Here is a 25,052-nt window from a genome sequence, read left to right on the forward strand (position 1 = left end):
AAACGTTTCCCTTGACTTGACTGAACATTGCTAGACTTCCAAAGGGACAACTGCTAGTCAATAACTAAATAAGCACTTTTAGAAGAGGATGGCTTCTACCTTCCTATTGGGGTGAGGGATAATGAGGACTGCAATCTGGCTAATGTTGATCATTAACAACAGCAGGGCATTCCTTAAGTGGTTTCTCAGAGGCAGTCTGGGGTAGCTGGTTAAGAAATCTTGCATCTTCCAGCCAGAGTCCATGGACTAGTCACCCTTGATCACTAAGACGGCTTTACACGTCATGGGAACTTTGATGAAAATAAATAGACCATCTAAATATGGACATGGAGATCCAGAGGTACCTTGGTTTCAACTTCCTTCATTCATTCTTCCTTGGTTATATCAAAATTGCATATCCTTTACCAGGCATAATGATGTACGCTTATAATCCCAGCTAGGAGGCTGAGGTGGAAGGATTGCTTGAGCCTAGAAGTTTGATACCAGGTGAGGCAACATAGCAAAATCCCGTCTAAAACAAACAAACAAACAAAAAAAGCAGAAAGAAAAGGCAGGGCAGGGTGGCTCATGCCTGTAATCCCAGAACTTTGCGAGGCTGAGGCAGATAGATCACTTAAGGTCAGGCGTTCAAGATCAGCCTGGCCAACATGGTGAAACCCCGTCTCTACTAAAAATACAAAAATTAGCCAGGCACAGTAGTAGGTGCCTGTAATCCCAGCTGCTTAGGGGGCTGAGGCAGGAGAATCGCTTGAACCTAGGAGATAGAGTTTGCAGTAAGCCAAGATTGCGCCACTGTACTCCAGCCTGGGCAACAGAGTGAGACTCTGTCCCAAAGCCAAAAAAAAAAAAAAAAAGAAAGAAAGAAATGCCTGCTGTAATGGGGTTGCAAAAACAAAATCTCAAAATGCTGTAGAAAAATTATGTCATTTGTGTTTTAGTCATTAGATGTCCATAGATTATTCAAGAATAAATATTAATACAAAAAATTGTATGTTACCAAAATGAGTTATTTTGTTCCAAATAATTTGCATGGCATGACAAATACATTATTGGCCTTGTTCCTAAAATGTGGTAGTTGTTTTGTTTTTTACCCTGATAGTGCAGAAGAAGAGTCCCTTTGTGTTCTTTTGCCAGCCATCAAAGGGCTGGCTATCGTCATGGTTATTATCACCAGACATGGGGGCAACATGGGAAGAAGGGGTTGGCACATTTTTCCAGGACTAAGGGCATTTGGAAACTCCATGGTGGGTCCCAATGGCACAAAGGCTCTTGTGTATGGTACTACTTTACAAGAAAGGCTCAGCCAATTCCTCAGCAGCTGTGAAGTTGTCAGCCGTGGCGTTCTTTACAAAGCTGGGTGGCTGCTTACTGCTGACATGTTTGGTTTTGAGCTCTGAAAAAAAAAAAACCTCACTGGAATGTTGAGCTAGGCAAAGACAGCAGATGCCCACAATGAAAAAGCCCATTGTACATCAGGTGCTTAGGAAGTTTCTGGAAACTATTGACAAAACATGGGTATTTTTCTACTAAGTTTGCACTTAGCCATTTCAGTTGTTTTTCATCAAAATCTCTCAACTTCCCCCTCCTGTACTTGACAGCCAGATTAGAGATGATCCAATAGGCTGCTGATCATATTCTCTTCTAAAGGTCATATTGGGGGGAGCATAAATGCTCAAGAAACCACACACTTCTCTAAGGAAGAGGCACATTTCATTTGCCTTCCTATTTAACCTCATATGGGCTTTTATTAATACCAAGACTCAGAAATGTCTTGGAAATGTCCACGTGAGGTTTGGTATAGTACTTGTCATCATTTTCTCAGATTTTCTCAATTTGAGAGTCAACTCAAAAGAAAGGACAAAATATGTGTGACAATCTTCCTAGATGTTAGTCTAAGCAAAGACTACTTAACAGCATATTTCAGTATCTTCTAATGGAAGAAAAACAGTCTCCCTTCAAGAAGGTTGCAACACCAGTTCCTGGGACTAGATCTTGCCACAGCTGTGTCTATTTAGGTTGTAATGACCCGAACAAAGCTAAATGTATGGCTACTGTGGTTATTATACAGGTGCCTGGCAATAAAATACTATGCCTTAGCAAATAAAGAGACATAGGAGGTGAAGAAAGGTCAAAGAAAAAAACAGATGAGAAATCAATGTCAAAAGAGGTCACTTTATGAGCTTCAAAGGGAGCTACAGTCATTGATTATAATATCACTGAAACAACACAGGCCCTGTGAGATCTGAAATTACATTTCCAGTCTGAATTTATAGAACTCACTGCAGACTCTGGTTGTGATTGTAGCACATTAATGGGAGCCTACCAAGTAAGCATGATTTAGATGGGCACAGGCAGAGGTGAATTCAGTTTTTCCTGGGTTTAGATGACTAGGTGTGCGATCAAGAAAGGTTCACAATAGATTTCTTCTGCAATTTCAGGGACATTGCTGGTAATAGTTAGGGGCTGGAGCAAACTTTCAAAAACACAAATCTAATTATGCCAGTGTCTTGCTTAAAAACCACCAATAGCCCTTTTTTTCATGCATGATGAGGTTCAGAATCCTTAGACAATAGGCAAGGCCTTTCTTATGAGGTGTTGTGCTGAACCCCTATTAACCTCAACAGGGAAAGCATGAGGTTCAAGGGGTAGAAGAAGAGACTTAGAGCCAATAAACAAGATGTGGCGTTTCATTAGGGAATTATAGAGGGGACAGAGTCCAGTGGTGGCTGGCTGTACAGGAGAACCACCTTATATACAGAAACAGTCCAGTGGCAGTGAGCTGCACAAGATATCCACTTTCCTACAGTCCAGTGGCAGGTTGGGCAGGAAAAAAACTGCAACCACTTGCAAACAGCATGCACTTTATATAACATTTCCACTTAACAACCTCCCCTTAATGACCTCCACCTGGCAACCTTCATGTACCCCAAAACTAGGGCTTCAACCCCCTGTACAGCCATGGGATAGGCTGGGGCTCAGATGTTCCTCATAGACAAAGAACGAATCTCCAGGTTGGCCACTTCTGGATTCCCTCTTCAGATATGTCTGCCACACAGGGTCATTCTAAGGGTATGCCTAAGTTATTGCTCTCAGATACATTTACACTACATGAGGCCACCGGAGTCTCCTTTTCAGATCATCTGAGGCTCCAACTATACTAAAATTCTTTCAGTTTTCCAAATCCACTGTCCTCTTCCCCACACCCAGATGTCTATACAATTCTTTTCTGGCTGCAATGCCCTCTCTATTCAATGCCTTCATTCTTTCCTTGCCCCTTTTCCTTTTCATAGTAGATTCTAGGCTCACCAAACCCTATCTCCTTTTCTCCTTCGGTACACAGCTACACTGCCCTTCCCAGCTTCCCTTGCTGTCAGGTAGGTCTACATGATGGAACTCTGGCCAATGGAACATGGGTGAAAATTATATTTAACATTTCTGGTCCCTAAAATCCTTTCTTGGGAACCTCCATGTTCTCTTTCTCCCAGTGATTCCAACTCTGAGGCCCTTGGGAGTGGCCTTGGGTCCCTGAATAACTACGTGGAGCAGAACAGCCTACTCACCAAACCCTGCAATCCATGTTAGACTGTGGCGTAAGTGAGAAATACTTTAAGACACCGCACATGGATACATATGTAACAAACCTGCACATTGTGCACATGTACCCTAAAACCCTAAAGTATAATAAAAAAAAATAATAATAAATAAATAAAAAAAAAAAAAAAAAGGATTAGGGTGTTTGTTAGCTAGTCTACTTTGGCCAATACACTCAACCAGATATTATTAATTACATTTTACTTATTGTCTTTGTGGTTATTTTTACAGGTCACCATATATTTATTTCTGGAAGAAGCCTGGGTATAAATAGAAACTCATGTTTATTAAAGGAAAGAATTTATACTAAAACAAAAGCAAAAGTATGCAAGACTTTTTCCATTTCTGGGCTGACTGGCTGAGTTGTCTAGAACGTGGTGCCATTGATATTGTGTTGAGGGTTCCAGAAGAAAGCCCTTGTGTGGGCCCAGGCTACATTCCTTTCTGCTGGACTGCTGTTTCTCAGATGTATGCCACTAAACATAAAGGACATAATTTACAATACTATGAGGGTAGGGGGAATTCTGGAAAGATTCTGGCCATGATGGCAGCATAGTTTTTCAATCTTTTGACTACTACACAAATAGAGCAACTAGATAAGAAAACCCCAAATCCCTGACAACATTTAAAACAAAACTAGGAGACATAGTTTCCTCTTGAACCCCAAAATACCAGTTAATGGGGCAAACCACCAACTGCCAGAAATTCTGCATGGAATCAGCACCTGGGTGGGAAGAAGGAGGAAACAATGGGTATCTATGGATCTGAGAACAAGAGAACCCAGAAGAGCTAATAGTACTCACTGGAAAGTTCAATGCGCCACTGTGAAACAACAGCTCTCATTGGGAGGGGTTTTATCCTCTTTACCATCTGAGTACAAGGGGCACATGGGAAGGAGGACTGAGGGAGATGGAGCAGTTTACTCCCCATGAAGTGTGCAGCCACCTGGCACCCTTCCAGCGTAAGCCCCCACCAGTGAGAAACTACTGAGAGTGGCTTCACATTTGAGCCATATGGAACAAGAGTCTAAAGAAAGAGAAGGTCTTGACCAAAGTGGCTGGGGAGAAAACAGCTGAGGAATCTCAGGAAGCATCTAACATATCTGCCGTATTTTTAAAATACTACACACACATGAAAAGGAAGTTCTGTAAAGTTAGTGAAATTTCCTGAATCATACCTCATTCTAAAATGTCAGAAAAATTAAGTTCACATAAAAATGAACAATGGAATAGTATCAAGGTCAAGGTCAAATCCCATAGAAAGTGATTATAATTACAAAATAGAATAAGGAGCAGAATGACATCTTATAAAAGCATGCTGAAAGCTGTTACCTATAATTCCAAAAGAAACTTAAAGACATTAGGAAGTGATACAAACTACCAAAGAACATGACCATCTGATTAGAAAAGCTCATAAATCGGGAGACAGGACTGAAAAAAATGATTATAAATAAAAGAAAAACTCACTTCAGAAATGTCAACTAAACTAGAAAAAAACAAACAGGACAGATAATCTGTTAACAAATACAAAAGGTGAAAAGGAGGAAAACTAAAAACTCTAAAAGCAATAAAGAGATAAAAAGGATTTAAGACAAGCTTGTCCAACCCATGGCCTGTGGGCCGCATGTGACCCAGAATGACTTTGAATGTGGCCCAACACAAATTGATAAACTTTCTGAAAACACTATGAGATTTTTTTTTGTTTTTAGCTCCATCATCTATCATTAGTTTTAGTGTATTTTATGTGTGGCCCAAGATAAATCTTCTTCCAATGTGGCCCAGGGAAGCCAAAAGATTGGACGCCCCTGAATTAAGAGAAAAAAAAATAGTGAACATAGGCAAAAAAAATTGAACACATGGATAACCAGAGATTATGAACAAGAAAAGCAAGGGAAGAGAACAAATACTAATAACTATAATTCAAGAAAATGTCCTGAAGTACAAAAAAATTGAAATGATATTGAAAAGCTGTGCCATATATCTGAAAATATTGACCCAAAAAAGACCAATAGCAAGACATATTCTAGTAAACTCTCTGAGTTTCTTAGCAAAAAGAATACATGGCTTATAGTATAAAGAAAATTAAACTATCATCAGACTTTCTAAAGCAAATGCTTTAGGCTAGAAGAAAATAGAAGAGCCTGCTTAATATGCTAGAAAAAAAAAAGGGGTTTTATATCCAGCAAAACTGACTTGCAAGTATGAAGGACTCAAACAAATTATTATGAATATAGAAAAGAACTTAGAGAATATTGTTTCCATAAGTCCTTTCTGAGTAGCATATTTGAGAATGAGCTTCCGATGATCAAAATAATTAGAGAGAACATCAGCATAAGGACTGGCAGTGAATATTAAGTATACAGTTTCCTGTGGATTTAAGTTTAAAGGGGACTAACAGAGAGCAGAGTATCTGATGTCTCTATGCTCTGACAATGTAAATAGAGCACAACTATTTAAAAATGAAGGAAGGTGGGACAACCATATGCAAAAAAAAGTTGTAATGTTTTCAACAACCACATTAGTACTAGTATTAGTATTGTCCTCCTGAGATTACTGTGCATATAATATGTGACAAAACAATGATTGCTATTAGAATATTATTATTCTATTATTCCCTGTGTCCTTGAGGGTCCAGATATTTGGGGAAGGAAGGAGATCTAACTTTAATGCAGAAGAGGCTAAATAAAACTCTGTAAAAGTAAATTTGAATTGGAGTACTAATAAGAACTCTTAAGTTCATAAAACATAATACAATAAACTATAGATATTATAATGTAAATACAGAATAAACTATATAAAATATAAGAATATAAACTAATAAACTATAAGTAAAATATAAAACTATAAAATAATAAAAATTATAAGCTATAAAATAATAAAAACTAAATAAAATAAATTATAGCATATTATAGAATAACTATAGTATACTATATAATAATATACTATATATCCACAGGGATCAAACTTGACTGTGATCCAGTCCCAGGTGCCAATTTCTAAGAAATGCAGGGGACAGAGGAACATACTGAACGGCACTGTGAGCCTGAACTCAGGCTTAGGCGAACTATACTAGTTATTACATTACTATTATATAATAATTATGATATATTATATAATAACTATGGTGATTATATAATAAAGTAAGCTATAGTATAACCATAGTATATAACTACATAGAGTTTATTTTATTAGTTTATATAGTTTTTATAAATCTCCCCAATTCTTTCCTCTACAAATGTTAAGAAACAATGACCAACCCAGTACCAACGAGCACCCCTAGCACCTGGATTGTAGTCTTCAAATAACATTTCTTACCCAAAGAAAGCAGAGCTTCTTGGAGAAATGGCTGATTTCAGTTCTAGGAGAGGAAATGTATAGATATGCCTGAAGGGTCTTATATTGCTCCATAGCAGGAGAGCTATCAAAAGCTTTTAAGGCTATGACAAAAGGACTCAAGAACCAACTTGCTGTTGCCCCTGCTGGCTAACGTGGAACTGTTTGAACTTCAGTAATGATTGTAGTCTTTCCAACCACCACCTATAGTCTTGCCAAAGGGATCCAGCCTGAGTGTGATCCAGTCCCAGGTACCAATTTGCAGGAAATACAGGGGGCAGAGGGACATATCAAACTGCACTGTGAGTATATAATATATACAACTCAGGCTCAGAAGAACTATACAGGTCAAATGGCTCCGGTCCCTCAATAGATAAATTGTAAGGAAATAAAAGGAATTAAGGAGGAACTTAATGATTAAAAGAGCATTCAAGGGCTTGTCATTTTTTAAATGGGAAAGACTAGACTAGAGTGTTTGAGGATGCACACTGGGTGGCAAATGTACTTTTTTAAAATACAAAGAAATTATTATTACAATAGTATGATTACTTATGAAGAATACAAAGGACTATAATTGGGTAAAGCACATGAAGGGGTTTTGGGGGTGGCAAAATTCTATCTCTTGTCCTGGCCAGCATACAATACATATATAATATGCATATATATGTATATACTTATGCAACATTAATACAATATATAAACATACAATATACTAGGCCATGCATTGTATTCATGTGGATTTCTCTATGTGTTTTAATTACAAAAATATATATATTTTTAAAAGACTATGAGTTTCTCACTGCCATCCAATATCCTACTGAGAAGACAGTGTAAAGCACATGGTTGAAGTGGAAAATAATGTCAGCAAATCATGATTGAAGTCATGTTGTGAAGGTTCACAAATATCATTGCAAAGTTATATTTAATTTGGAAGATAATGTAGACTCACTTAAAAGATTTCATGAGTCCAGCAATTCCCCCTTTCCTCTGAACTTCTTAATGTCTCCTCCATTTACTTGATTCTCCTATTTGGATAATTAAGATGAGAGAGCTAAAGAAATATGATGCAAAATAAACCCTTGCTATAAAAGTAGTGCCAGGCAGGTGAAGAGTGATGGGTTGGTGCCATGTTCGTGGATTCAGCCACCTTAACCCTGTTTATTGTGATTTAATAGAAACCCACTCGCTGTGCCATGCATATAAAATTAAGTTTATCCTAAGATTTTTGCCTTTTCAAGCATCTAAATTCCTCAATTTCTCAGAGAATAGGCTAGGACCCAGAAGAAAAAAGTCAACTTTGAGTAATAAAATCAAAACGATATTGAACACTAGATAGATAGATGATAGATAGATAGATGATAGATAGATAGATAGATAGATAGATAGATAGATAGATAGATAGATAGATAGAAAAAAGGGAATAAATGCCTCTGAGAATTCCTAGTGCCTGAACGCTCAAAACAAATGTACAGGAATCTTCTTGAGATTGTGGAGAAGATATTCCTTAGAAATAACTACTTTATATCCATTATTCTATTTTGAAATATATCAAACTTTCATGGGTAGTCTCTTTTTTTAGTAAGTTAAATATTTTTAGTGACCACAAAGAATAATCATAAGGGATTTTGTGGATTTGTTCTTTTTTCCCCTCAAAAAAGGTCTTAAGTTCTTCCATTCCAAATTATCTATCCAGGGGGATTTTCAGGAGTTAACAATGTGTAAAATGTTCCTTGTTCAAGACAAAAACAAAAATGAAGCTTTTAAAATTGCCGGTGTCACAGTTAAGATAAAACAAGCTGCCTATCACCAGAGCATAATTCGACCCCCTATTACCAAAGCATTACCTTCCCAATTCCTTTAGAAAGAGGTGGAGTATGAAATCGCAAATAGATAACGAAATTTAAGCCCCCAAAGAGAGAGAGAATATGTATCAAAATAGCTAAATGCATGTAAATAAGTACTAAATTTAACAGGCATGAGTAATGCAAACCTCACAGGAGCCATCTTGCCTAGGACTGCTTTCACGCTTCCAATTCAAAGGATATAAATGGGCTCCCCCCACACTTAAATATGGAATAAAAAGACAGTTGCACCGGACTGTAGAAGACGTAAGCCCAAATTCACAGAGGTTTTATTAAAAACAGGAAAAGGTCAGTCCTCTTCCCCCAAAGGAATGTCCAGGGCTTGTAGGAATTATTACTCCAAGATAGTTTCTTTATTAAATTCGCTGTGCAGAAATAGAAAGACAAGGCCAGGGGAGAACTAGAAAGACACAGAATGTCTTACTTTTGTCCAGCCTAAGCATTGCCACAATCTAAATTTAATGCCAAGATACCACCTCTTTACTGTATCTACAAATCAGATATATGTAAAAACCTAGAGTAAATCCTTAATGAACTAAGAAATTATGCAATTAAACAATCCACTAATAATAAATATATCATCTATGTGCTTTCCTCAAAATAAAACAAATACGATAAATTCAGAGTATTGTCCCAGGTATAACATCTGCAAAAAACCTCCCTGCTCACCAACGACATGAAACAGCCATCTACATTTTAACCTATTTTTGCTTCTAGTTAAAATCAAGCATTCGTTAATGAATTAGTTTGAGTGAATTTATAGATCGAGGGCAGCCCAGCACTGCCTTGTTTAGCAAACATTTTTCAACATGGGCAGTCACAGGGAAATCTCAAGCCCAAGTTAAGTGCCAACTTAAAATGGATTCCTGAGACACCCCTGGCGTGTGAATTAATTCTGTTTGTATTAATATTTGGAATGTCACGCAGGATGCCACAGCTGGTTTTGCATGTCACTCTGGCACTCTCTCCACAGCATTTTTATCATTAAAATGACCATGTTTTAAAAGCAATGACATACCGTGTGAGAGACTTTATAAGAGTGAGAAGGATAAAAAGCTGGAAATTTCTCTACTGGCCTCTGCCTGTTAAACACCCTACCTTTACAACAGCAGGACACATTTTGGTGTCAAAGAACAGGGCACTGTATTCAATTTTGGTGCAGTGAGGGGTTTGGGTAATCCTGTCTCTACATTTGAGATCACAGCACTTCTAAAAAAGTCAACAGAATCAGCTGCTCCAAAATAATGTCCACAACTCAGGCACACTCACACAAAAATACTCCTTGTGAGGAGGTAAGAAATTAAAGTAACATCTGGCAGAGAAAAATCTGTTCTCAAGAGCTAAAACCAAACAGGAGTGTCAGAGCTTGAGGTCTTCTCTTTGGAAAGCCTCTGCAACCAGCACTACTGGTTTTGTGGTAACAAGACAGGGCCAGTTTAGATCAGTGAAAACTAGGTACAAACGAATACCTCCCTTCAGTCTACAGTTTCAAATGTTTCTTAACATCAAACACTTTAACGGCTTGGAAATGAAAACATCACCTGGTTTGGGTTGTATTTCTTTCCCTTCCAGGATTCTGGTGAAGATGGCAATAAAACTAATATGGCTACAGAGAGCAGGAAGATCATGAAAACAAGGATAAGGTGCACGCTACTTCATCAGCTCTTAAATAATCAAGAAGGAACTCTAGTATATACCTATGTGACCAGCTGTTTTCTACCTCCGTTGAGATCTAACAGCAGGATCCATTCAAGAAGAATATCTGATCTGGGACTTTGGGGTTTTATATATTGTTACCCTTCCCCTCCTCCTCCTCCTCCCTATTTAATGGGTTCTAGAAAAAGCATAGGAGATTGCAGTTTCAGCAGACAGGGAAAAGAGGGCTGATATGCTTTACATAGTTATTTTTATATTTAATCCAAGAGCAAGAGAGGACTAAGCAACCCAGCTGACTCTAAAAAGCATTTTAGGAAGTTGGCAACCGAGCAAGCCACCTCCTGCTATCTCCTACTGTGAAGTAACTGTATCCAGGGTATAGATATGTTCCTCAAAGATATCAATAGCACAGATAATTAAGTTAGTGCAGCAAACTAGCTACATGCTTTGAAGTGTGGAGACAGTTGGTACGCTAACCTTTCCCTCACCTGATAGGCTAAGCCTACAATCTCCTCATACATGTTAACAATCTCTTGACCTTTAGTCCGTCCTCATTATCACATCAGTTAGGTTACCCAACCACGTGGGGCCTACCATAAAAAGGGCTGCTTATAAACTGGGATAGTGAGTTAACAGACTCAAAGACAGACTCCACCTGGGTAGGAAGAACCTCCAACTAGAGAAGCTAAAACTCTCTAGATAAAGCTATCCTGAGGCAGAAGAGAAAGAGCATCACAGGGTGGAAAGAGAAACCAGCTGACCCAGACATCATCAAACTCTGGAGTGCATCAGAATCATAAGAGGTGTTTCTAAGTATACCAGTTACTGGACCCCACCCTCTAGAGGGTCTTACTCAAAGCGTTGGGGTAGAGACATAAAATCTGCATTTTAATGAGTATAATGGTGATTCAAAATTTGTGGTTCTCAGACTACACTTCTTAGAAAGGTAAAGACTGAAGCAAGTTTCTCAGGACTCCAGTGGTATGCACCTATTACCCAGAAACTACTAAACCCTGTGGTGCTTTGTATATTTTATGTCACTTAATCTTCACCATATAAACACACACAATAAATATGTGTGTGTATATATACACAATAGATATATACACACCCTATATATATATATATTTGTAAAATATGCAAAGCACAAGGGCTTAGTATATGTGTGTATTTTTCATTATTTAATCTTCACAACATACATATATGTTACATGTATATATACACGTATAGCTATTGTATGTATATATGTATATATTGTATGTGTATATATGTTGTATGTACATTACATGCATGTGTTATGTGTATACATATGTGTATGTATATATGTATGTTGTGAAGATTAAACGATATGTATATATGTGCATATATATAAGTACATATATGTATGTTTTGAAGAGCAAATGATGAAAAATATATGCACACATATATATAATTTGATTCATTTTATAACCACAGAAACTGAGGCTGAGTGATGTTAAGTAACTTGATCCACGGTCACATGCTAATAAGTGGCAAAGCCATGTGCAGAAGCCACATGTGCCCCTAACAAATGGACCCACAGAGCACCATGGAGAGAAGTCTCAAAGAAGCTGCAGTCCTTCCTGATCTGTGTTTAATTCACCTGCTTTTCACGCCTTCCCTCCACAGAAGACAAGAGTGATTGAGGCCAGGAGATTGAGAAAAGGCTACAGCTAACAGGTACAAAATATCAGAAGTTGTCCAAAATACAGGCATTCCTTACCAAGTGTATTACAACTTGCACTAATAAATTTCACGTAGAGATCAGCCTTTAGGCACGGAGAAGCCCACTATGAGTAAATGAAATATGGCTGTCCTGTGAGTCAGAAGGGGATAAAGGACATGTGAAATGAGTCTCTTTCTATTCCACTCTCTACCCTACCCTGGTTATGCTAGACCCTGCACAAACTCCCTAAACCTCAATATATCCTGACTGTGTTTTACTCTGGGCTTTTAATGAGGAAGAAGTAGGGACAAAAAGAGAAGAAAAAGAAATTATAGTCCCTCCTATAATTTTGGAGCATTAGAGCTCCAAAACAAATGTGAGAATGCCACATTTTCCTGACTCAAGTACCAGGCTTGGGGACTCTATAGCTCCTTGACGGGAAGCCCTGTTATATTAAGAAAAAGGCAGAGGTGTTTCAACTGCTACTAGAAAGATAAATAGCCTAGGATATCCATTAATGCCCCATAAATTCTGCTGCTCAGAATGCTGATATATTTCTAGTGATTTGTGATGTTTTCCCTTCCAGTTTTTGATGGCAACTTAGGTTTAATACAATAGACTGGTTTGGCAAAGGTAAAATATCTAGCTATGACAAACTTAATTCCCTAGACTCAAAACCCTCAGCAGGTGTGAAAACAGCAAATCTAGTTAACTTCCCAATTCCCATAGAAATCTCCACTGGGAATATGACTTTCAATGTGGCATTTCTAGGGAAAATTCTGTTGTTAAAGGTGTACTTGGAGAATCTCCCATGAGGCTTGCTTAGAGAAATTTTACCTATTTCTCTTTCAAACATGAGGTTTCAGTGGATCTGACCCACCCTGATGATGAAATCTAAAAGGACAGCCTCATCTCTCTTCTGAAAATGCTGGGAAGGAGGCTTAAAGAACAGTCAACTAAAAGGTGACAGCCACAGGTAGGAGTGACCCCTTCATATTTACAAGACTGAGCCACTCTGGATACTGTCTGCCATTTACACAGAACCTGAAGACCAGTTCAGTCACATATAGCTTTTGGGGAGGAAAAGACAGACATTCATGGGAACAGCTGCAGAACTGGCAAAGAGAGAGTTACACAATCATTTTCTTTTTCTCCCTCTAGAAGCAAATATAAACCTACTTTATGATGGCAGTCCTCGTTTCCCAGAGAAGCACTTTCGCAATAGTAACACCATAGAATAAAAGCTTGAGCGACCAGGGGCATTTAGAAAAATAAAGCCTTCCCACTTCCAAGTATTGTGTTGTCATTGCCCTGTTCCTTACATTTTCTATCAGGAGCTCACCATATTCCTACATACTCCGAGACTGAAGGGCACAGTCATTGTCCCTCCCCAGTGGCGTTGCTTTGAGGAATAGCTGAATTATCATGTGGACAGTCACGCTGAACAGTGTCTGGTACATTTAGTAAGCTCTCTATAAGTCGTAGCTATTGATATTGTTGTGCTGCTGTTGTTAAATGTGGCTCAATTAGCCACAACACACATATTACATGCCAAATATTTTTAAAGCAAATATGTGGCTTGTTTGTAGTTTTCATCTGTATTCTATATCCCATGGGGAGAATTCCTTTTTTTTTTTTTTTTTGAGACGGAGTCTTGCTCTGCCGCCCAGGCTGGAGTGCAGTGGCGCGATCTCGGCTCACTGCAAGCTCTGCCGCCCAGGTTCATGCCATTCTCCTGCCTCAGCCTCCCAAGTAGCTGGGACTACAGGTGCCCACTAATTTTTTGCATTTTTAGTAGAGACAGGATTTCACTGTCTTAGCCAGGATGGTCTTGATCTCCTGACTCCGCGATCCACCTGCTTCAGCCTCCAAGAGTGCTGGGATTACAGGCATGAGCCACTGAGCCTGGCCTCCCATGGGGAGAATTCTAATCATGAAAGCAGCCATTTAAAAAGGATGAAAATATTTAAGCTACCTACTTTCTCTCTTACCTTTTAAACTTTGTAAGTGTCTAGAGCAGGGCTTCTCAGCCTAGGCACTGTTGACATTTGGGGCTGGACAATTCCTTGTTGTGTGGGGGGATGCCCTGTGGACTGCATGATGTTTAGCAGCATCCCTGAGCTCTATTCACTAGATGCCAGTGGCACCCTCTTCCAGTCTTAATAATCCTAAATCTCTCCAGACATTGCCAAAATGTCCTTTGGGGGACAAAATTGCCCCTGAGAACCACTAGTCTGAGCCATTTTGAAATAGACGAATGAAAGACAGACATAAGTTCTCTAAAATGTGCCTCAAATGTGAGATGGTATGCTGTCACCAAGGATTTCACTTACGCCACAAATAGCATTTTACTAGAAGTAAACTGAAACCCATTGCCTAACAGGAACAGTGAGATGCTTGGCACTAACAAGTTATGGTGAGCAAAATAGTCTAAACTTGTTCACATATGCAAACTCAACATTTAATTTTCTGCAAGATTACCCACAATAATTACAAAGTTTCTATAATACAGCCTTAAAAGCTTGGAACTATGAGATCCATAAGAATTGATCCTTTATCTTTTACCTTTACTGTGTACTGTGTCTGTGCAACATAACAAATGAATGTAGGCAATATTTCCCTCTAATTTCTAGGAGTACTAAAGTGAAACTTTCCCAAAATTAAATTGATTATTAAATAATCCAATGGAGGGAAATACAGAGTCAACTCGAATGTACAAACAACACTAAGGTAAACCAAAGACCATTTTGCTTATAAGCATGTATCCTTCAACTGAACATAGCTGTTGCACATATGATAAATAATAGCTTGACACTCTAAAAGTAATGTTGAAATATTAGTTGCTACCAGTTAATGATGGTTTGAGGACAAAGAGTTGACATCTATATGACACCAGTTTGTTCAGTCTGCCAGTAACATACGGTATTTTTGAGGCATCAGTAATAGCTTGAATAAACGGTCTACCTGGAATCTACGGTCGAATGCTGGCTAATGCCACTTGAAGATTTCAGAGCCATTATCATAAGACATAACTTCTTTGTAATAGTCTTAGAATTAACCCAGGCCAAGAAATCCAACCTAATACACAGAGCTGTATTAGGATCTTACTTAACTGATATTAATAGAGTTCATGTGAGAGAAGACACACATTCATTTTTTCACCTTCTGATAACCACATGACTAACAAAGTCTCATTTCAAAGGGGGAAAAAAAACCCCACAGCACTGACACCCACATTTTGGCAAAGTATCAAGCCAATTCCCCTAAGGGTATTAGTCGCTTTGATGAAAGAATGTTGCACCATCTCCACACACACTAGATCTCATTTGGTTGTTCCTTCTCGTTCTAAGATGATGTTACTGACAGGGATTACTCTCTTATTACATGGTAAAGTGGGTAGGACTGCAGACAAACACTTTTCAAGCACAAGGTCATTTCTCTTTGCGTAGAGCTACCTCAATTCCATCTTCTGAAGAGCAGAGATTACGATTTCCATGCTACCACATGATCTCACAATGACAGGAAAACCTGAGGACCCAGGAGGGAAAATAAGTGATCTGCATCCTATGTGAGCCTTCAGAAGCCGCTGTACCCTTCCCTGTCTCCTTTCTTTAATTTAATTTAATTGAAGACCAAGTCAGAATCCTTGCACCATCTGGTAGCCATGGATACCACACTCAATACACAATATGATCTTAGGAGTCTTTTTTTTTTTTTTTCTTAACATCTCCAGGGGTGTTTAATCCCCTTCCTAACTTTCTTCACACTTAATCTCCAGTCCACTCCTGCGCCAACCCTCTTCCAAGACTGGAATCTCTAAGAGGTGAAATCAACCTGGATCTAGATGTCAGAAAATCCACTTCTAGTCTTCTGCTATATTTTTTTAACAAGCCGTGTCACTCTGAACAAGCCACATAATCTTACTAAATTCACTCAGCTCTAAAAGACAGGTACCTAAGTTGTGACTTCATAAACTTTCACTACAAAAATATCATGTATTATTAGAAGAAATACATTGAGAAAAACAGTAGAAGGGAGTAGTTTTGCATGTTATTTCAGTGGAAACGATAAGAAAGCAATCATCTAATCAACAAGCACAATTATTCTCAAGCAGTTTTACTCAGAGCTGGTCATATGACCTTCTGAAGAAAAAGGTAAAAAGTGATCACTTTTTCCCCCTTCCAATCATTCTTCTCCCTTATAGCATTAAAATACTCCAATGCCTAACTTTAATCCTTCCCCTCCACGTCCAGCATTTTAAAAGAATAATTGGGCAGTTCCCAGTATTTTCCCAAGAAGTAACTTAGGGCCTTTGACTAATGGTCTAACTTCAGGGATTACACCTGTGATGGTTAATACTGAGTGTCAACTTGATTGGATTCAAGGATGCAAAGTATTTATCCTGGGTGTGTCTATGAGGGTGTTGCCAAAGGAAATTAACATTTGAGTCAGTGGACTGGGAAAGGCTGACCCATCCTTCATCTGTTTGGGTACCATCTAATCAGCTGTCAGGGTAGCTAGAATATAAAGAAGGCAGAAAAACGTGAAAGTCTACATCTTTCTTCTGTGGTGGATGCTTCCTGCCCTCGAACATTGACTCCAAGTTCTTCAATTTTGGAACTCAAACTGGCTGTCCTTGCTCCCCAGCTTGCAGATAGCCTATTGTGAGACCTTGTGATCACATGTGAGTTAATACTTAGTAAACTCCCCTTTATATATATGTATATAATAAAGTGTATGTATATAGATAGATAGATATAGATATAGAAATAGATATATATACATATATATAGATAGCTCCTATTAGTTCTGTCCCTCTAGAGAACCCTAATACAATAATTAAACTGACTTAAGAAGGTTGCCTAACCTTGACTTTAACCTTGGAAATACAAGGACTTTTCATCTTCCTCCTTCCACTCTGACTTATATTTCATCTCATTTCTCATTCAACAGTCTAGGGCCTCTCCTCTTTTACTGGTCCCCTATGCTTACCAAAACCCACATCTTCAAAACAAACATGCAAAGCAGGAAGTACCTCTCAGAAGGGAATTTGTCTGCTCCACAGAGTGCCAGTCGGCCACATCACAGAAGCAGCAGGCAACTCTCTAGGGAAGACACCATAGTGTCTGGTAGACTCCAGGAAGCTACAGCACAAGAAGGGACAGGATTCCCTCCAGGCCCCAGCCTGGATTCTAAGAAAAAAAATAATGTAAATCACAGCCCTCACATCATTCCTTAAAGACCAGATGATGGTGTCCCAGACACAAAGGCAATAGCAAAACCTGCAAAAAAATGGTCACCTATTTCCATTTCCCAGGAAGACCCTCATTATATACAAAGATGTGACTCTCCTCCACCCACGTGTCCCCAAGTTCCTATAAGTTGATTCTAATGGGAAGAGATCAACAAAGTAGAGAGAAAAATCTTTCTCGGGCAAGGGTCCAGGAAGTGGGGGTAAAATGCAGAGAATGACTTTCATTTTGGCTGTAAGTTGCTGTGATCTTAGGGAAACTACATAACTCAGTTTCTTCATCTGTAAAATTGGGAAGAATGTGACTTATTTAGCTCACAATATTTTAAAAAATCAATTAAGAGAAGTAAAAGCCATTTTAAAGTAAAAATCATCAAATAGTATTAAACACCTAGTATTCTAATATAGATTAATTTATGTCTATATTTGCAAAAGTACAACATGACTTTAGAAAATCTCCAAAGTTAATTTTTTTTTTTTTTTGAGACGGAGTCTCACTCTATCGCCCAGGCTGGAGTGCAGTGGCATGATCTTGGCTCACTGCAACCTACGCTTCCCAGGTTCAAGCGATTCTCCTGCCTCAGCCTCTCGAGTAGCTGGGATTATAGGCATGTGCCACCAGGTCTGGCTAATTTTTGTATTTTCAGTAGAGACAAGGTTTCACCACATTGGCCAGGCTGGTCTCGAACCCCTGACCTCAGGTTATCCACCCCACTTTGGCCTCCCAACGTGCTGGGATGACAGGCATAAGCCACCACTCCCGACCAATGTTAAAATCTGAAAAAGCAAAATAATGCTTCTAACATTGTTTGTCCTCACATAAATGTACCTATACTTCTTTCTCTCCATGCCCCTTTCTGTGTCTATATTTTTACATGAATCTCTGTCTCAAAAGATAGCAAAATAGAGTAGAAGAGTTCACTTGATTTGAAGGTAAAATACCATAATGTAAATCTCAATTCCACTATTTCTAGTTGTGTTACCTTGGACAAAATAATGTCTGAAATGGAGATGAGGATCCCAGACGGTCTACTTCCAGAACTGGTGAGCTGTTGAGAGACACCTACTTCTGCCTTTCTCTTTCTTTCCTTCTCTCCACTTTCTCTTCTTCCTCCTCCTTCTTCTCCTCATTTTCCCATTATTCTTGTCCACCACTGCCATTTCTTCTTCTTCACAAGACAGAATTAAATTTGAGTTCTGTGATATTTCTGTGATTATTAAATAGCAAAATTAAATTGCTTTTTATTGTGATTGCCTTCCATGTTTCTGCTATGAGACTTCTGAATACCCTAGAATAAATGCAGTTATGTATTGTGTCTCTCCTTCATTGCAAAAAAGCAAAAAACAAACAAACAAACAAAAACACCTTTCCCACAAGCCCTGCAAATTTTCTCTAACTTAATGAAGCAATATGTATATATGTAGGGAAGTTTATGAATTTGAGGCTTGGCTCTGTCACTTATTAGTCTGTGTGAACTTGGGCAAGTTTCATCATTTTTTGGGGCCTCAATTTTCTCATGTATAAGATAGGGGTAACAATATCTACCTGATAAGAGTAATGAGAGAATTATATCGATTAAGATACCAGTAAAACACATAGCCTAATGCCTGGTTAAATGGTAAGTGAACAGTAAGGAGCAGATACTATTATGTTAAAACTAAAAATCAGTTTTATGTATTAATGGCATCTTGACTAACTTCAATATTGGCAATTTGTAGGGAGAATTTCAAAATACGATGCTGCCCATCAAATAGCATGGAGACAAAAACCTCCAATAATGACTAATACTCACTGAATGCTTACTGTATGCCAGATGTTTTCTTGGTAATCTACATGTGTTCATTCATTTCATCCTCACAACAATCCAATGAAGTGGGTATAAGTATTATTTCAATTTCAGATGAGGAAAGAGAGATGAAGAGTAGTTCAGTTACTCCCTAGGTCATCGCAGATACATGAGCCAGAATTCAAACCCCTGGGGTCTAGTTCTAGAGCTTTGAGGTACAGCATGTTCCAAAATCATCTTCCTCCAGGAAAGATGGCATCTTCTAAACCAACTGGTATGTTGCCAGTAATTTGTTACCAGTAATAAAGTACTGGAGTCTGCTGATTATTTTCTTTTTAATTTAAATGGGTGCAGTTGCACTTATAATGTAATTATTGATGCTCAGTAATATTCAGATTTCCTCTCTAGTGTAGAAAAGAAAGCAGTGCAATCCAAGCTAAAGCTCTGGAATTACTCAGAGTCTAGTGCTCATCTGTGGTATGTGCATGTCACCCATCAGCATCAGCATCTCTGTCATCACCACCACAGTTATCATCACCACCATCATATTACTATATATTGATCACTCTATGCCAGGGATGTGGTGATTCTTCATATATGTTTTCTGTATGTGTTACAGCAGAAGAAAATGTTGAAAACCACTGAGCTACACCATTCCAGAGGCATACTTATAAGACTGTTCTCATAATTCTACCATATATCACTGACCTGAAGAGGGAAAGAAGAGTACAATAATATTACTGGTATTTATTTTGTGTTAATCACTGAAATAGGCATTTTAAATATATAATCCTATTTAATCCTCAAAATAGGCCTAAAATATAGACATTATAACTATTTTAACCCCAGCTTTACAACAAAGGGAACCACTGCTCAGAATGGCTAAGCATCTTTCCCAAGGATTGCAGAATTTTGAAATTATAGCTTCAGGATTTGAACCAGACTTATAATGATTCTTTTGAGCAGTCCCCTTAAGATAGTTTTACTATTGTCTAAACTGGGTGTGTGTGTGTTCTCCTATGACACAAGCTGTCTCTTTTGTTATCTATTTATTAGAAAGCAGAAGCTCTCAACAAAGTACTAGATTGGGAATCTGAAATCGCAAGTCATAGCCCTGGTTTTGCAGCTCACGTGTTGTGTGAGCAACTTATTTATCTATTAAAATGAGGAATTTCATCTGTAACTTGCTACATGCTATGATTTCCCTAGAAAAACATAACAAATAGCCATTGTCATTCATATGATATCCAGTCATATGATATCTCCCAAGGGCACGTTCTCTGCCCTTGGGAAAGAAGATTGTAGAGAGAAGCCCACTGCACTGATGTGCTTGTTGACTGGAGCGTCAGACAAGGGTGGTTAAAGAGAAGGTTGGCTGGGAAGTGTGAGAAAGTCATTCACCTTGCAGCTGTCCCTGCCTGAATAGTACCATGGCTAAATGAGTCTCTCTCTAGAGATCTCTGCTGGCACCTTGTCTTCATTCCTTTCTGGACAAAAAAAAAAAAAAAAAAAAAAAAAAACGTATCATGAAGAATGTATTGCCTTCTACATGCAACTGCCAAAAACCCAACTGTAGGCAAAATCCATCTGACAGAATCTCTTAACTGCTTTGATTCAGTTCTTAAAGGAGATTAGTTGTTGGAAGGTCACAGAGAAGCCATCCTACTGCACATTGCAGCTTGGGGTTTCAAAGCTTTCACTACTAAGGGGATCTCCGTGCTTGATGCCCCTTCTCTCTATGCCATTTAATCAATGAATCAACAAATAGTTACTGAGCAAGGCTTCCCTGGGGTCTGCAGGTCACTTCAAATGTGGCTCTCCTGTTCAATAGCAGGAGAAAGAAAAACGGATTTTTTGACTCCTCTTAAAGTTTCCGTTTATAAAACCAGGGCTGGCATCAAAAGACTGTGGGTCTCCTGTCCCTCTTTTTTCATTCCCTGAACCCTCTGATTCACAGATAAAAATGAAATGTTATGTAGCTGGGACAATATATAAGAGCTGGAAGGGAGGAAGGAAAGAAGGAAGAAAGAAAAGGAGGGAGAAAACAAGGAAGAAAGGAAGAAGAGAGAGAAGTAAAGAAAAGAGGGAAGGAAAAAAGGGGAGGGAAGAGAAGAAGGGAGGGACAGGAGAGAAAAATGAGACCTTAGATTTCAAGAAGGTCAAAAGACACAGTGAACATGTAGACAATACTCTCAAGAAATATATCTTTGGTAGCATATACACTTCATACTTACTAGTCTGTTCATTATTACTGCTTTTTAGTATATATGATTATCTTTGTGAACCCCTACTTTTAAGCTTTTAGGATTAGCATAATTATGAATGCCTTTTTTTTTTTTTTTTTTTTTGAGACAGAGTCTCACACTATCGCCTAGGCTGGAGTGCAATGGCACAATCTTGGCTCACTGCAACCTCCATCTCCCAGGTTCAAGCAATTCTCCTGCCTCAGCCTCCCCAGTAGCTGAGATTACGGTGCCCACCACCGTGCCTGGCTAATTTTTTGTATTTTTGGTAGAGACGGGGTTTCACCATATTGGCCAGGCCAGTCTCGAACTCCTGACCTCAGGTGATCCACCCACTTCGGCCTCCCAGAGTGCTGGGATTACAGGCGTGAACCACCGTGCCCAGCCATGAATCCCTTTAAATGTTCCTCTGCCTTAACTCTACCAATAGAGTCATACATAAAATGTGCATTTAGCCTCAATACTCATAGTATCAGAAATCCCCCCCAAAACAAAAAAACTCAACTAGTTTTTCTAAGTAATTTGCATGAAAATTTAAAAAATAATGAATATAAATATTACTTTTGGTTTTTAATAACAATGTTATATAAGGTAGGTGCAGTGGCTCATGCCTGTAATCCTAGCACTTCGGGAGGCCAAGGTGGGAGGATAGCTTGAGCCTAGGAACTCGAGAACAGCCTGGGCAACAAAGCAAGATGCCATCTCTACAAAACGTTTAAAAAATTGAGCCCAGGAGTTCAAGGCTGCAATAAGCTATGATTGTGCCACTGCACTCCAGCCTGAGCAACAGAGAAAGACCATATCTCAAAAAAAAAAAAATACTTTTTAAAAGTAAAACACTATACTATGCTACAAAATGAATCACCATCTCCCAAGTGATGAAAGCTACTGTGGTGTACAGTTGTCACTATGACAGGACCAAACAATGGTGTGAATAGTGTCCTTCTCTGTGAAGCACACAGAGCAGGATTCTACTTGATATTTTTCCTCAATCAAAAATACAGTCATCCTTCAGTATCCTTGGTTCCGGGACCCCTGCATATACCAAAGCCTAAGCATACTCAAGTCCTGCAATCAGCCCTGCTGAACCCACACACACGAAAAGTCAGCCCTCTGGACACGGGTTTCGCATCCCACAAACACTGTAGTTTTGATCGGTGTTAGGTTGTAAAAAAATCTACCCACAAGTGGACTTGCACAGTTCAAACCCATGTTGTTTGAGGGTCAAGATAATAATGAAACCAGCAACAGTTCACTGGACACTTACTGTGCCAGACACGCTGCTGAATACTTTCCATATGTTATCTCATGTAACTCTTTCAGCCAACATTGGTATACATTATTACCCTCACTCTACAGGTGAGAATGCAGAAGGTCAGGTAGGTGAAGTCACTTTGCCTAAAAATCTTAAACATAGTTAGGTCCAGAGCAAAACCCCAACCCATGTCTGACTCTGAATATTTTGCTTCATAATCACCCTGTACCTAACACTTTTAGTCCTATCTTTCAGCTTGGAGAATCAAGGTGAGGAAAAGTAAAAACAGCATATTTTTATTATATTTTACCCCAAACTCCACTTATACTTGGTGTTCCCACACTTGCTTCAAATTACTCTTCCCCCCCCAACATTAATTACTAGAGTCTATTCTTTTATATCTTTTTGATAAACATAGCTGGTATTAGAATAGAAAACACACCATGAGATCACAGTATTAACCATGATATTCTGAAACATTTTTCAGTCTAAGCGTGCAATAAGGCTCTCCAACATCTTAAAAAGATTGATTTTAAAAAAAGCTTAAATATAAGTGCTATGTTAACACTTAGCACTTACAGTTCTAAACAAAGAGTTTGCCAGATAAAATCTGGAGTGTACGTAGAGGGGGTTGATGCTTTTACATTTTATTGAGCTTCTAAATTATAACCCTCATGCTTTTTCATGTGCTGATTAGTTCTATTACAGTAGAGGTATTAATAGAAAAATACACACCTGAAATTCTATCATTCAGTATGACACCTGTATATGTACAATGATGCATCTATTCAGAAGAATCTATATGTTAAAAGGAGTTAAAAGAGACATTAGCTTTTGTTCCAGGATGATGCAATTATTTATACCATCTGTATGTGGAAGGAGGTATGGCTCCAGAAACCAGTTCAGGTCTGTTTCACCTTGAAGCTCAGCACACCTAGGCAGAGTCCTTTGCTTAAAGTGCCTGTGGTTGCTTGAGACTGTGACTCTGAGCATCTTCATTCCTGCATGCATGCTGTTTACTGACTAGGTCCACCTCGAAATCTGGATAAAGACACGGTTATGCTTCTAAGTGTCCCTTTTCCCCCCAGATTTGGCTACTAGACATTCTTCATTTAGTTTTTAAAATAAGCATAGCAGATAACAGCACACCAAACAAACCACGAGGTTAGCACTTAACACAGGTACAATTTGCTCATTTTTCTTGGTTGAAGGCAAATTTATGAATACAATCATTTCCACATACTGAAACCACCTCTACCAGAGAAATGCAAATATCATTGTGATATCTGGTCCTCGTAGAACTCAGAAAATATCTGGGTGGATGAAAACTCTGAGGTTAGGACACAGCACTTCTCACAGTATCTGCATGTGCTTATTACCATATTGCAGAAGTTGTTTCTAAAGCAAATAACAGTTTTCAGAAAGACCGAGTTTATGAATTAATCTGGAGACAGGGAGAGAGAGAGAAAAGACAGTTGTACCATTTAAAAGCTAAGGAACGAAATGACCTATTCCTCTTATGTCAAGACTTGAGAACTTCTAGTACGCAATTAGCTTGACCTTCCATAAAGGAAGCCCTGAAATACAGACTTCCTTTTTGTTTCTAAAATAAAGGTACTTACCAGTGAAAATCCACAAGTCACCACACTTTGCCCAGAATCACATTGGCCGCCCTTCTCCATGGAAGCACAGAGTGGGACCTGCCAAGTTTGTGGAGATACCTACTTGGGTTGGCTGGAAATAGGTAAGGGGGGAAGAAGGGGGAGAAAAGAAAGACTTTCCCTTTAAAACTGAACAGAAGCTGATACCAAATCACATGACCTTTTACCGTAATTTCTATTAAAATCATTTCATGTCTGGTTGCCTCTGCTCTCCTGGCTCATTTGTATTGTTTACAACAAGTCATTGCACTGGCAGTTAGTGGTGGCTGAATCCACGGTTACCCGTTTTTACATTCACTAGTTAAATGGAATGCAGCTCTGCTGTGGGTTTCAGGGAGCAAGCTCTTAAGAAACCACAATCCAGCTATCAATCAGACTAATCTGAGAGAAATTAATCTTATAAACATAAGTATTGTTGCATATTAAAAATGATAGAAAGGGGGCACGGGCTTTTATTGGTTGGAGTTAACTGGAGTTATGAAAGTAGACAAGCCGAGATTTGACTTAGAGCCTCAGAGTGTTCAGTCTGTGGTCTCCATCTGACAGCCATTCACGTTGTGCATCTAAAAAGCTTTCAAGGGTAATACGACCACACTTGAAAACAAATCCACCACTTTCCAAAATTCTGTGAGCATTTATCTGACCTGAATGTTCTTAGAATCTAAGTAGTGGCTAAATACAGGTTTAACCAGACTGCAATCCTAGCAAAGTAACAAACAGATATATATAA

The 25,052-nt window shown here is 38.7% G+C and overlaps 1 protein-coding gene and 1 long non-coding RNA gene across 7 annotated transcripts in view; one reads left to right on the plus strand and one right to left on the minus strand.

The window, feature by feature from the left end:
• Window positions 1-25,052, minus strand: part of ESRRG (estrogen related receptor gamma) — a 594,635-nt gene that overhangs the window by 556,643 nt on the left and 12,940 nt on the right. The window contains exon 1 of one of the 6 annotated variants that reach the window (XM_063613922.1): window positions 24,284-24,419. The exons of the other annotated variants lie outside the window; for them this stretch is intronic. The gene's annotated coding sequence lies outside the window, so the exon portion shown is untranslated. Of the gene's footprint in view, window positions 1-24,283; window positions 24,420-25,052 lie in introns of those variants that run through there. 6 annotated transcript variants of the gene reach the window in all.
• On the plus strand, window positions 15,746-24,415 carry LOC129458107 (uncharacterized). Its single transcript, XR_008649538.2, has 4 exons — window positions 15,746-16,075; window positions 18,351-18,420; window positions 19,783-19,906; window positions 24,276-24,415. It is a non-coding gene; the product is annotated as an uncharacterized lncRNA (long non-coding RNA).

The sequence above is a fragment of the Symphalangus syndactylus genome, chromosome 19 (genome assembly GCF_028878055.3).
Source record: "Symphalangus syndactylus isolate Jambi chromosome 19, NHGRI_mSymSyn1-v2.1_pri, whole genome shotgun sequence".
Lineage (NCBI taxonomy): Eukaryota > Metazoa > Chordata > Mammalia > Primates > Hylobatidae > Symphalangus > Symphalangus syndactylus.